Source organism: Eptatretus burgeri, chromosome 1, assembly GCF_056783735.1.
Source record: "Eptatretus burgeri isolate ZD-2024b chromosome 1, Ebu_testis_v1, whole genome shotgun sequence".
Taxonomy (NCBI): Eukaryota; Metazoa; Chordata; class Myxini; order Myxiniformes; family Myxinidae; genus Eptatretus; species Eptatretus burgeri.
In genome coordinates, this window is record NC_140961.1 from 55,223,963 (window position 1) to 55,236,781 (window position 12,819).

Genomic DNA, 12,819 nt, shown 5'->3' on the forward strand with positions numbered 1-12,819 from the left:
AAATATAATGGTATTGCTTTCTTTAGTAATACAGCATTTAATACAGCATTTAAATTCTAATACAGCATTTAAATTGTATGTTAAATAACGACTTCACAATAAATTTATCCAATTGGGAAATTAAACCAGCTGGACAAGTCAAAGATAGGTTTAGATTATTTATGACTTGCAAAGGTCCCTCCTACCACCTCTTCCCCTCTCTCATCCCACTCCTTCCCATACCCAAACACCCAGTGTGCGTTCATGCACTCCCTTGGAGTTCTCCGAGTATGCAAGCAAAGTTTTGGGCAGATAGGTTTCATGGATTTGGAGTTATGGAGGAGGCACACACACACACACACACACACACACACACACACACACACACACACACACACACACACACACACACACACACACACACACACACACACACACACACACACACACACACACACACACACACACACACACACACACACACACACACACACACACACACACACACACACAACAGTCTATTCCTCAACAAAATCTAAACCGACAGAGACTTTAAAAAAAATCGATAATGAAAATGAATTAATTATTTTAATGTCTCATGCTCTTCAAACATCGTTGGTGCTGCCGAAGCAGTTTCTGGTGTTGGTGCTGCAAATTAATTTTTCGAAATCTAAATTCAACGTTTGCCAGATTATAAGTATTTATAGATGGAAAAGTCATTGTGAAAAAGGTTATTCCAGAAGATGGCCTAACGAGTTTTTAAAAAGTGCAGATATTACTTCCACTCTTCCCTCGACATATATTGCATGACATGAATGAGGATGAGATTTTCGGTTCATTTTGTGAATCGGAGTTACATGAAACAAAATTAATTTGAATGATTTTTATCTTGTTGCATCTCGCACGCTTTCTTCTCCTTATAATTACGGTATTCTTTAAAAATTCAAATGCCTTCATGTCGGATTTTTTTCCAATATTTGAGGAGGTCCTGGGGTTTATCAATTTTAGACAAAAGCAATTTAATATTGAATTTCCATTTGACAAGGAGTGGGGAAATGATTGTTCTGGAAAATTTGGCTCATTTGTGAACTAACGGAGAGATCAGCATGGTGCAGTGGAGCAGAGCTCCGTCGATGGAAATGAGCCATTGGCCAACTGATCCAGAACCATCATTTTCTCGTGACCAATGTGTTCCATATAAATTGTACTTCATTATTAGCCTTTATCATTTCATGCCAGTGTGCAAAAGCAAGATTCCCTGGGAATAATGAACACCTTTATAAACATGTGAATGTTTTTCTTTTTTCCTTTGGTGAAAAATCAATTAAGTTGGAGCACCCCAGAAAAACTTTGAGTACGTGCAGCTTTGTTCATATTGAGTTTATCATCAAAATACTTTTGTTCCTTTTTTTAGGTTTCTGAAATCGAGCACAGTCTTTTTTTCTGGCAATATGACTGATGTGGCACATTACATGAACAATTTTACTCAGAACTTATTTCATTGAAAAACCTCATTACTTTCACTACATGCTTCCTCTGCATTATTAGGTCAGTCATCACTTTTCAATATTCCACACAGCTCGCCTGGAAATATCTCATTGTAATAAGGCATTTGATTGTTTCTGTTAACTAATGCTGTTGTCGAATATAAAGATCGTAAGTTAGCAAAGAATCATCACCCTCTTCGTCTTCCCCCCACCCCCCAATTACCCACACCTAATATGCTCCTAAAAAGATATAAAACGACTCAATTTTTTTATATCTTTCACACCTTGCATTTCGACAACCTGCCTTATGGTGACCTATTATAAGTTGCACCTGTGTCAAAACCCTCTGGCCTCTCATTATGCTCTATGAGTTTGATGTATGTTTCCCATTTGAGGTCATTGTTGGTTGTTTTTATTTAACATAGTTTCATTGAACTTCAACTTGTGATATCAAATACCATGATCCTCCTAATAAATTTCTGTGGTAATGCATATGTACACGGCATGTCTGATTCCCAAACATGTTAACTAATTAAATCTATCAAGCCATACATTTTATTTTACTCATCAAGGCCTGTATTTCCCATTTGCCAATGTTGAAGAACCATAACAGAAATACTGAAATTGATATCAAACAGTGCAAGAGTACAACTGATGGCATATTTAAAGATACATCGATATATGAATACTACATGAAAAAACAAATTACGCCTTCTGCTTTCGCTTTTGCAGCAATATATGGTTAGGTATGGGTTAGGTTAGGTTAGGTTAGGTGAGGTATGGTAGCATGCGCCAAAGCAGCGCATCACTGCGTCCACTTTCTGCCGGTACTCCAGAGGTCTCCGTCTGGCCATCCCCCAGACAGATGCCTGGCCCATCCCCATCTCCTTGAGATGCCGATCAACCTGCTGCAACCACGAGGCACTTGGTCATCCCATTGGCCTCCCACTCACGAGACTCCCTCACTGAGAGAATCTGGTCAGCAGGATCAGCATCAGGAAAACGAGCCACATGTCCATACAGCCGCAGCTGACGCTCACGGACTATGCAGGTAACAAATCTCATTTGAGTCTCGCTCAGGAACCGCTCGTTGGACACAAAGTCTAACCAGCGATAGCCAAGGATTCTCTGGAGGGACCTGATACCGAAGGAGTTTTGTTTTTGTCTCGGATCCCTTGTCAGAGTCCAAGTCTCACATAATGATATGATAAAGCATGAAGTGAACTAACTGATCAAATACAGCACTTGAGTATCAGAAGGAACCCAAATAGACAAAGATGGAATAATCAGGAGGAAGCTGGATACAATTTGGGTTTTGGCTGCTACTCCTCTACTCTCAAAAATGATAATGGGGAGGGGAAAAGGGGGAATTGTATGAGGGTAGAGGACAGATTGGGGGAAGAATGAAGGTGGGAGAAGGGGGTGGGGGTGGTAGTGAGAGAGGCAAGGAGGAGCTGAGAGAGATGTGGTGTGTGTATGATCGATGTAAAGATGTGATTAAAAACTGATCAAAGGAAGGCACCGAAAGAAATTATTTTATTGATTTAAATTCTTCGTGGGCTTGTTTGATTCTCTTATTCATATTTCCATTGAGTTTCATTTGAATGATTGAAATCATAGTAAATCTGACTCGTTTACAAGTACCTTATTTGTCAATAGTTATTTGGGATCTCTCATGTACTCCTTTTTAAAACAATGTCCTTCAACAGTGCCTTCGTATACTGTCGTGATTTTCTGCTTGAGTGGTTCACGTGCAGTTATAATTTGATTCCACGCACTTTACGCCCTTTGTTTATCGGCTAGCAAGATCATAAATGAACTACAAAGACATGTTGGCACCATGGGAAGACTTTTGATGGCCCCAACTTCAGATTCTAAAGGGTAATGAGTCGTATATTGAACCAATGTGCTCGTGGCAATTCAAGACAAATCAGCACTATCCACTTGACTGAACCTTGGTTAGTAAGCATTTGATCAGGATTTGACACCTCTCTTGAGGATAAGGTTGCAGACGTGGAGGCCTTCATGGGAATGTGAAAGGAAACAATCAAGGGAAGGCGGTTGAGGGAGAACAAATGAGGGAGAACAACATGCGAGAGAACTGTTTCTCTTGAGCTTGGAGAAGAGCTTAACTTTGTATTCTGTGAGCTATGACCATCCTGAGTTTATTCTCCAAACTTCTCACTCAGTACAATGAATAAATAGTCTGTATACCTTGGAGTCACAATACAGTCGAAACTACCATTCAAAGAGCACATCAAGAAAGTGAAAAATCAATGAAACTCCAATAACTGTAAACTCCAGAAAATGGCCAACAAAAAATCGAGAGCTGACAACAAAACACTGAGCAAATAGTCTTGCCCCCTGTCACTTAATTGAGGATTACTGTGCCTCAGCATGGTTTCACTGGAGTCGTGCACCTAAAATTGATGCTGAACTCCATCAGTCGGGTAGGATCGTCGAATAAAAATTGAAAGTGACTCGGACACTGTTGTTGTATTGCAGAAATTTCACCACAGTCGGTGAAGTGGCATGTCTTCAATGAGAAGTAGAGACAAATCAGGTACATAATCCTAGATACCCATTGCATGGACACATTGCACTACCTCAGCGGTTGAAGCATAGATGTTTTCCTTCTGAAAGTGCTTTACATTGTAATACCACTGTAGAGGTGGACTGCAATGTAATTCATTTATTTGTGTACATTATTAAGTTGCTGGTTTGTAACTAATGATGGTTTGCATCAATGCTGAGAAAGGGACTGTCACTGATGTGGTTTCCCTTTAGGTTAGGGCAGGAATTGGAATTTTGTCAGGGTGCTGGCAATACCTTACCTACTATATGTTAAAGGAAAGGATCATTAATCTCTCTCAACTAATGGGATATTTAAAGTCTACCAACTAATGCAAGCAGACAGCTTACACACCAATCTCAGGTTAAGGTCCACTCATTGATGCAACACTCTGTATGTGAAGCTCCAATCTGACAGTTTATACTCGATCAGCTCTAGAATGAAACCCAGACTAAACAACTCAAAGATAAGTGCACTGCTTCAGCACCATCTAGTCCAACTCTACAGTGAAGTAAAATGATGAAAGACCGATGACCTTGTAAAATGTTCTCCAAACATGTTTTCAAAGGAAGATGTTCTCGAAGGAATTGATCTTAAAGGTCCACAGAATCAGAATTTTTTTTAATGTGATAATATTGTTATGTTTGTGGGAGAAGATGGAGGAATCCCATAGTATAGCATGGTCCGTGGACAGGTAGGAGACATCTCTACGAAATTTCAGTCGGGAAAACAGTGAGCTTAAGATTGTTATGTCACCACACGGGGGGTGGTGTTGTGTTAACTCGGTAGGGTTTAAGGATAGTTCTCCCAATATGTAATTGCCCCTGTGACCTTTTCCGACACATTTTTACATTTACAAGGTCAGCACCACATTTTTAAAACAACAACAACAACAACAAAATAAGACCGAGCTGCTGACAGAACCCGAACGTTTCCAAGCAGACAAAACCCTGCCTCCCAGGAATCGTTACTGGGAGGCCATGCCCCCAAGGCTTATGATTGGTCAGGGAGTGATGTCAGAGAGAAGGTTCCAGGGAGAGGGAGGATGGTTAAAGGAGAATAGTCAGCCCATCTGGTCTCTCCTTGGCTCGACGGGAAAGCTGCCTGATTCTCGCAGTCTCTCTGAAGCCTCTCCCTTTGCTTTTGGACCCGGAACTTGGAGGGAGCGGTGTGGCAGTTTCGATGGTGAGAGGAAACTGAACGCGGTTTGTGGGCTCCTGGCATTGAAATCGCTGCATGCTTTTAGCTCACGTACGTGGTTGCAAGGAGCGACTTGGCTCCATTTTGGGGCGTTTTCCCGTGTGGTGGCAACGCGGTTCGATGACTAACTGAAGAACATCTATGGACAGGAAGCTGAGTACCGGCATAAAGGGGGGTTTTCTTTTTTTTTATCTTTCCCCTTGTCTATTTTTGTGACTGAGTGGCTTTAGTTTTACCTCACTTTCCATTAACCCACTCTTTGATTTATTTTCATCATCACTCGTCAAGTTATTTCACGATAAATCTTTGATTTATTTTTATTAAACCATTATTTGTTGAATTTAATTGTGTTTGTTTATTCGTTGTGGGTTTGAGAATAAACTCTTGTGCGACTGTTGTGGTGAATGCCCCTGGTAAACGTCTTCACTGCCCTCCATCCCAGCGCAGCCATTTGAGGTAAGGGAGGGGATGGAGGGGGAACATACACCAGAAACAGTTTGATTAGACACCACCAGGATTTGGAGGAAGGACAGAAGTTTGAGAGTTCAGACTTGAGATTAAAAAGATGTTGTTTTCTTGCTCTCCTGAGGGTAGATACACACTTGTTCTGAGCTTTATGGAAGGAACTGAGATTACCCTCAGTTGGGTTTGCTTTCCATGAGGCAAAGGCAAGTTGTTTCAGGACAACTGCCTCGCCACAAGCTTCAGTGAACCGTGGGCAGGAGGAAGGGTAGGGACAACTGGAGATGAGAGGGGATAAATCTGTGTATGAGAGGAAAACAAGGAAAATTCAAAACAGGTAGAGGCCATTCAGCCCATCATGCATGCGCTACGAATACACTAACCCATCTATACAAGATCCAAGGAAGAAAATGCAAAAAAATGTTTTTAATTAGTGAAAAAAAATGTTTTTTTCGTTTGCTTGTTTTTTTTTTGTAGATTTTGTAGTTTCTATTTTTTTTCTTTCTTTTCTTCCCCTCAGTGGAGGGGGCATGGCCTTGGTTAAAAACACACAACACCAATTACAAAACCCCCCTTGACAAGACCCCCACCAACAGCACTCCGTAGACGTGCACACAATCACCCACCGATGCTCAAACTACCGAAAAGTCCTCTCAACATCCCCATACCCCTCTATCTCCATAACTTCCAGGTACCTATCTAATTCTAATTGAAACTTATCTACTTTTTCTGCTGCCACTACCTTTCCAGGGATCCCATTCCATGCATTAACTACTCTCTGAGTGAAAGTCCCCTGTCTTACTTCCGCCTTAACTCTTCTCTTCTCTACTCTCAGGCTACGGCCCCTGGTCCTATCACTGTCTACTCTGTTGAATAATTCATCTGCACTTATTTTATCTATACCTTTCATTATCCTAAACATCTCTATCATAACTCCTCGTAACTGCCTTTTTTCTAGTGTATAAAGCCCTGTCTCCTTCAGCCACTCCTCATAGCTGAGTCTAGCTAGGCATTCACTTAGTAGCCCGGAATCAATCTAGTAGCCCTGCGCTGAACCCTCTCGATGGCATCTATTTCCTTCCGGAACTGTGGTGACCAAAACTGCACACACTATTCCAAATGTGGCCCTCACTAAATTCCTGTACAATGTTAACACCACCTCTTTTGGTTTATAAATGACCCCCCTCCGAATACAACCTAAAATCCGATTTGCTTTACCAATAGCTGCCTGGCATTGTGCTACCTGCTTACCTCCCGTATCTATTACCACCCCCAGATCCTTCTCCTGTGTGACACGCTCCAAAATTACCCCTTGCATCTTGAAATCTCTATTTTCATTGTTCTTTCCCATCCCCAACACCTTACACTTGCTCAGGTTAAATTCCAATCTATACAAGTATCAATACTTTCCTGTATCTGATCACTACCCCCTCTGCTATCCACCTTACCTCCAAGCTTTGTGTCGTCTTTTTTTTTTTTTTTTTTTTTTTTTTTTTTTGTATACCTTGGTCGAGGCTCGTATGAGAGCTAACACACAACTCACAGCAAGGAGGCATGAGACAAGAGGGGCGGGAGTGGAAGGGACAAAACATTGGGGAACAGACACAGGTGAACTGTGGAAGGGAGAGGGATGGGGATGGGACGGGGAACATGGCGAGGGGAAGATGGACATTAAAGGGACTTTCAGGAAGGAAAGCAGGAGAATTGAAGGAAGTGGGCTTGGGTGGATTATCGGGGGTAGAAAAGATCGAGGATTTGGATGGGGGAAGATAAGAGGTGGTGGTGAACAGCTGTTTTGAAAGCCTGAAGGGAAGAATGGGAAAGAATAGAGTGAGGAAGTTTATTCCAAAGGCGGGAAAAAGAGGAATGAAAGAGTGAAGATGAGCAGTGATTCGTGATTTTGGTAGTTTTACCAGAAGGGGGTTGTTGGCGGACCTTGAGCGCCCTGTGGAAATGTGGTTGGGACAAATCGCAGAGAGAGCAGGGGGGCAAGGCTGGAGAGGAGTCGGTAGAAGACAGAAAGACCACCGACCAACCTGCGGTGATTGAGTGAGAGGCCCAAAGACTCAGCTTCATTGCGGGAGATGCCAATGATCTTAAAAGCCCTGGTTTCGACAGCGTGAAGTCGAGAAAGGTGGGAGGCAGGAGCACCAGCCCAGAGGGGAGAGCAGTACTCCATCAGGCTACGGACAAAAGCTTTGTAAGTGGTCAGGAGCTCAAGAGGGCCGAGGAAGGACTTTGCACGACGGAGGATTCCCAGTCGGCGACTGGCTTTTGAGGCAAGGTTGGAAATGTGACTTTCCCAGGAAAGGTCATGGCAGATAGTGAGACCCAGAAGCTTGAAAGAAAAGACTTCTTCCAGAGGATTGTTGAGAAAGTGGATGGGGGGGTTTTGTAAACGGTCCTTTCGAAGAGACATAGTGAGAGTGTGAGATTTGTGTGGATTGAAAGACATGTTCCACGTGTTGGACCAGTTTGTGATTTTATCCAGATCTGCAGTGAGCGAAGAAGCTGCTGCTTGCCGGGCTGAGGGATGACAGATGGTACGGCAGAGGGTTGAGTCATCGGATTTGCTTTACCAATAGCTGCCTGGCATTGTGCTACCTGCTTACCTCCCGTATCTATTACCACCCCCAGATCCTTCTCCTGTGTGACACGCTCCAAAATTACCCCTTGCATCTTGAAATCTCTATTTTCATTGTTCTTTCCCATCCCCAACACCTTACACTTGCTCAGGTTAAATTCCAATCTATACAAGTATCAATACTTTCCTGTATCTGATCACTACCCCCTCTGCTATCCACCTTACCTCCAAGCTTTGTGTCGTCTGCAAGTTTGGAAAGCTTATTCTTTACCCCATTACCCAAATCGTTGATGTAAGCGTAGGAAGAGAGAGCAAGTTTCTTTGAAAGAATTCCCAGGATGAGTTGATGTTGGAGAAAGTAGTGATGGGAGGCCAGTCTAGAAGTTTGATGGCTACTTGGAGACCCTGGCAGGTGGACTGAGTGAAATGCCAGACTCGACGTTGCTGATTTTGATAATAATAATAGCCAATAATAATGATAATAATAATCTGTCTCTGATAATAGCCAGAGATGTCCGCTTTGACAAGCATGTGATCAGAAGAACCAATTGGAGCGAAGGAATAGCAGCAGATATTTTCAGGGAGATTTGTCAAAATCAGATCCAGAAGAGATAGAGTACCATTGGTTGATATCCGGGTCGGTAAGTTGACCAATTGAGTCAGTCCCAATGAGTCGCATAAGTCTTTTGCTGAAGTGCCATGACAGGTGAGAGAGGTACCCACACCGAGCCAACTGGCATGATGACAATTGAAATCACCACATATGAGGAAGAGAGTTTGAATGAGAGGATAGAAGTTCGGCCATGTTTTTGGATAGTGAGGTGTAAATGGAGTCATCACTGTTTGGTGGATGGTACAGCACACATATAAACATGAGGTGGGAGTGGAGGGGAAGCCATAGCCAGAGGTATTCCTGGGGGTGGGAAGGAGTGAGGGCAGTGCATGGAGAGGGAGAAATAGAGTCTTTGATGAAGAGAGCAACTCCTCCACCAGGATGAGGCTCAGGTCTGTCACTCCGGAGGAGGGTGTAACCAGGGAGAGATACTAGGGAGTCAGAGACGTCTTGAGGGAGGAAAATGTCTGGTTGTCAGTCACAACCTGTATGGAAAGATCTGTAAGGTTTGAGCGAAAGCCCTGGATATTTGAGGTCCACACTGTTAATTAAGAGGGAGGGGAGGAGGCTTTGGGTGCAGGGGAGGAGGAGGGTAGGACAAGGGAAGGGGGGTGGGAGGTCAGGAGAGTTGTTGAAAGAGTGTGGGGGATTGCAGAAGAGCTAAGTGAGGGGGGGAGGGATGATGAGGAGGAGAAAAGGCTCTGTGGTTCTGGGTTGATGCATAGTGAGGAGTTATAAGAGAGGGGGAAGAAGGCAGTTGAGGATTTGAGGAGGTGGAGTGATGAGATAGAGGTGACAGGGCAGGGGAAGGAGACAGCTTTGTGGATGTGAGGGGGGGACTCTGAAAAGGGTGAGTGAGGGAGGTGAATGGTGGGAGAAGGGTGAGTGGGGAGAGTTGAGAGAGAAAGGTGAGGGGGGAGTTTTTGAGAAAGGAAAGAGGCTTGGAGGGAGAAGACTGTCATGGTTCCTTTGAGAGTGAGGGGTGAATTGGCACTGAAGTTTGAAAAAAAGAATGGTTGATGAAAAGTGAACAAGCATCGCAAACTGGGTTTTTTGAATTTTTAGTTCAGAATTGTGATTAAAGCCATTTCTTAATGGATGCAATGAAGGTGAATTAAGAGAATGGAGAGAAGAAACGCTGTAACAGTTGGATTTTTTGACAAGGTATGAAGGAAAGGTTGAATTGAGAGCATTCTGTGGAAATAGAAGAAGAATAGTGAATTATGATGCAGTAATGAGAACCACACGTGTGAAAGAGGAAGATGAAACATTACAAGAGATCGTTTGTATTATTATTATTATTATTATTATTATTATTATTATTATTATCATTATTTTTTGAGAGTTTTCATCAGAAAGGTTGGAGAAAAAATTGTGAGGTGAATGGTGAATTTGGTTCGGTAAACGCAGAGGGTGGAAACAGATCACATGGTTATGGGAGAAGCACGTGGTTAAGGGAGGTGTATAATCAAAAGTGAATTTATTTATTTATTTTTAATTAGAATTGCCTAATATTCAGAAAAGGAAAGGTTGAAGTAAAATCATGGAGGTGTATGGTGAATTTGGAATGGTAAATGCAGAGTGAAGCTGATGGATTGATGAAAAGTATCAGGAAGAGGGAAAAGAGAGACATGTGGTTACAGGAGGTGTATAGTGAGGAAGGATACCACAAAAATGATTATTTTTTGATGGATTTTTGAAGATTAGGTAAGATTCGGGAATGGAAGGTTGTGGAAAGAAATTGTGAAGGTAATGGTGAAAGTGGGTCAGCTCAAGTACAAGAAAGATGGTGTGAGAAGAAGAGAAGAAGAAGAAGAAGAAGAAGAAGAAGAAGAAGAAGAAGAAGAAGGATCGGGACTCATGGGAATGGAAAGAGAAAGGTTGTTGTTTTTTTTAATTTAAGACAAAAAAACAGAGTGTTTAGTTGGGAGGAAATAGATGGGGAGGGTGGGTGTTGGGAAAGTGGGGAAAATAGGAATTGAAGGTAATAGGGAGAGAATACAAATAAAAACAATCGTCCACCTAGAGGGGAAGGACAGGTCTCGGTAAGACCTGTCTCGGTAGACCCCAAGGAACTCGGTTAGACAAGGTCGATGAAAACACAAAATAGCACGATTTTTGAAGCAAAACTGAACTCGAAACACACACTAAGCATGTAGGTGAGGAAATAAACAGTTAAAACGGGACAAATAACGACCGGAAACTTAACTTTGAGAAAGCTGTCAGATAACCCTGAGAGATCCTGCCGTCGCTCCAAACCCAGAACCGGAAGTGATTGCTGGTGAAGCAATGTGGGATTAATTAGCCTGTTCCCTGCACAGTGGAAGACGGGCTTTTGCAATCACTTCTATGTGTCTGTGTGTCTGTTCTGGCCGTAACGTTTTTTTATTACCATTTGAGCTTTTGTCATCAAATTTTCAACAGAACCTTATTATGATATGGAGAAAACGCATTAATAATTTTGTTAAAAGGTCAAAGGTCAGCTTCACATGAAATCATCAATTTTTATCCAATTGATGTGAAATTTTAAAAATTAACAGATTGGGTCACTGAATTGCTTCACCAATCAAGCTCAAAGCCAATTGTTTTTTTGTTATATCAAAAATCAAGATCACATGAAATCAAAACTTTTTACCTCTGCCACTGAAGGTTATGTTTTCAACCCTTTCTGTCTATTTGTCTGTCTGTCTGTTTGTCTGTTTGTGTACAAGATATCTCAAAAAGTTGTTGACGGATCTAGATGAAATTTTGTGAACAGGTTTGGTGTGTTACATCGACAAACTCATTAGATTTTGGTGAAGATCCCGATCCGGATCTGATAATTTTTTAAGTGATTCTTCACCATTGAGAGATTGGGCCAAAAATGATACAAAGCACGATATCTCAAAAAGTTTTGGATGGATTCTGACAAAACTTGGTGGACACAATCATTGGGTGTGTCGCCAGGACGAATTGGTTTGATTTTGGTGAAGATCTGGATACGAGAATTATTGAATTTTTCAGTGATTCTTCACCTTTGAGATAGTGGGCCAAAAATGATATTGTATTGTACAGCATGATATTTCAAAAATGTATTGGGTCGATGTGTTCTCGTGGATCAGGCATTATGTGGTGGAGATATGCGCTCTACCGAGTGCCCTTCTTGTTTCTAGCTATTTTCATCATGTTTAGCACACAGAATAACAAGAATAAGAAGACGAAAAAGCAGCAGAAGAAGTGTAATTATATAGCTGACACAGATGGGCGTTGCATTTTGAGATGCTTTCGAGTTGTTTATTTTATCCACACTGCTTAGACAGGTCTTTTATTTTGCTTTGTTCTTCATTGTACTGCATGCTATGAGTCATTAATTGTAACTGCTCATCATCATTGCTGTACGAGTACTCAATTTTTGAAGCACTAATTCAATGCACCAGCACCTGGTGTTGACTTAACGGTTAATGTGGCTAGTTTAAGATCTTAGGGTCTTCAGTTTGAGCCCCTGTCATACTGTTACATTACACCAGGTGGGTTGACTCAGCCTGTCATCTTTGCACTTTCAGCACAGCTGTGCTTCCAGCAATGATGCAACCAGCAGGCACAGGCTGCATCTACACTAATGAGTGTGAGTGTGAGTGTGATTGTGAGTGTCTCCTCCATAACTCCAAATCCATGAAACCTCGCAGCCTGAAAACTTGCATGTGCACTAAGAAAACTCCAAGGAAGTGCATGAGTGAAAATTAGGTGTTTGGGTTAATTAAAACACCCCTTTTGAAGTTAATTTATGACCTTATTTAATTATATCATTTATCAGGAACCATTCTCAGCTACCTCACTCTGGGGTCTTAAGGTGTATCCTGGGTGACCTCGTTGGGGTCTTAAGCCGCCATGTGTTTTGGCCTGCTTTATGATGCCTTGACTTGGAACAGGCCGCAACAATTTC

General features: G+C 42.1%; 1 long non-coding RNA gene across 1 annotated transcript in view; it reads left to right on the top strand.

The window, feature by feature from the left end:
- Window positions 1-12,819, top strand: part of LOC147034523 (uncharacterized) — a 68,566-nt gene that overhangs the window by 50,593 nt on the left and 5,154 nt on the right. The gene's annotated exons all lie outside the window — the stretch shown is intronic.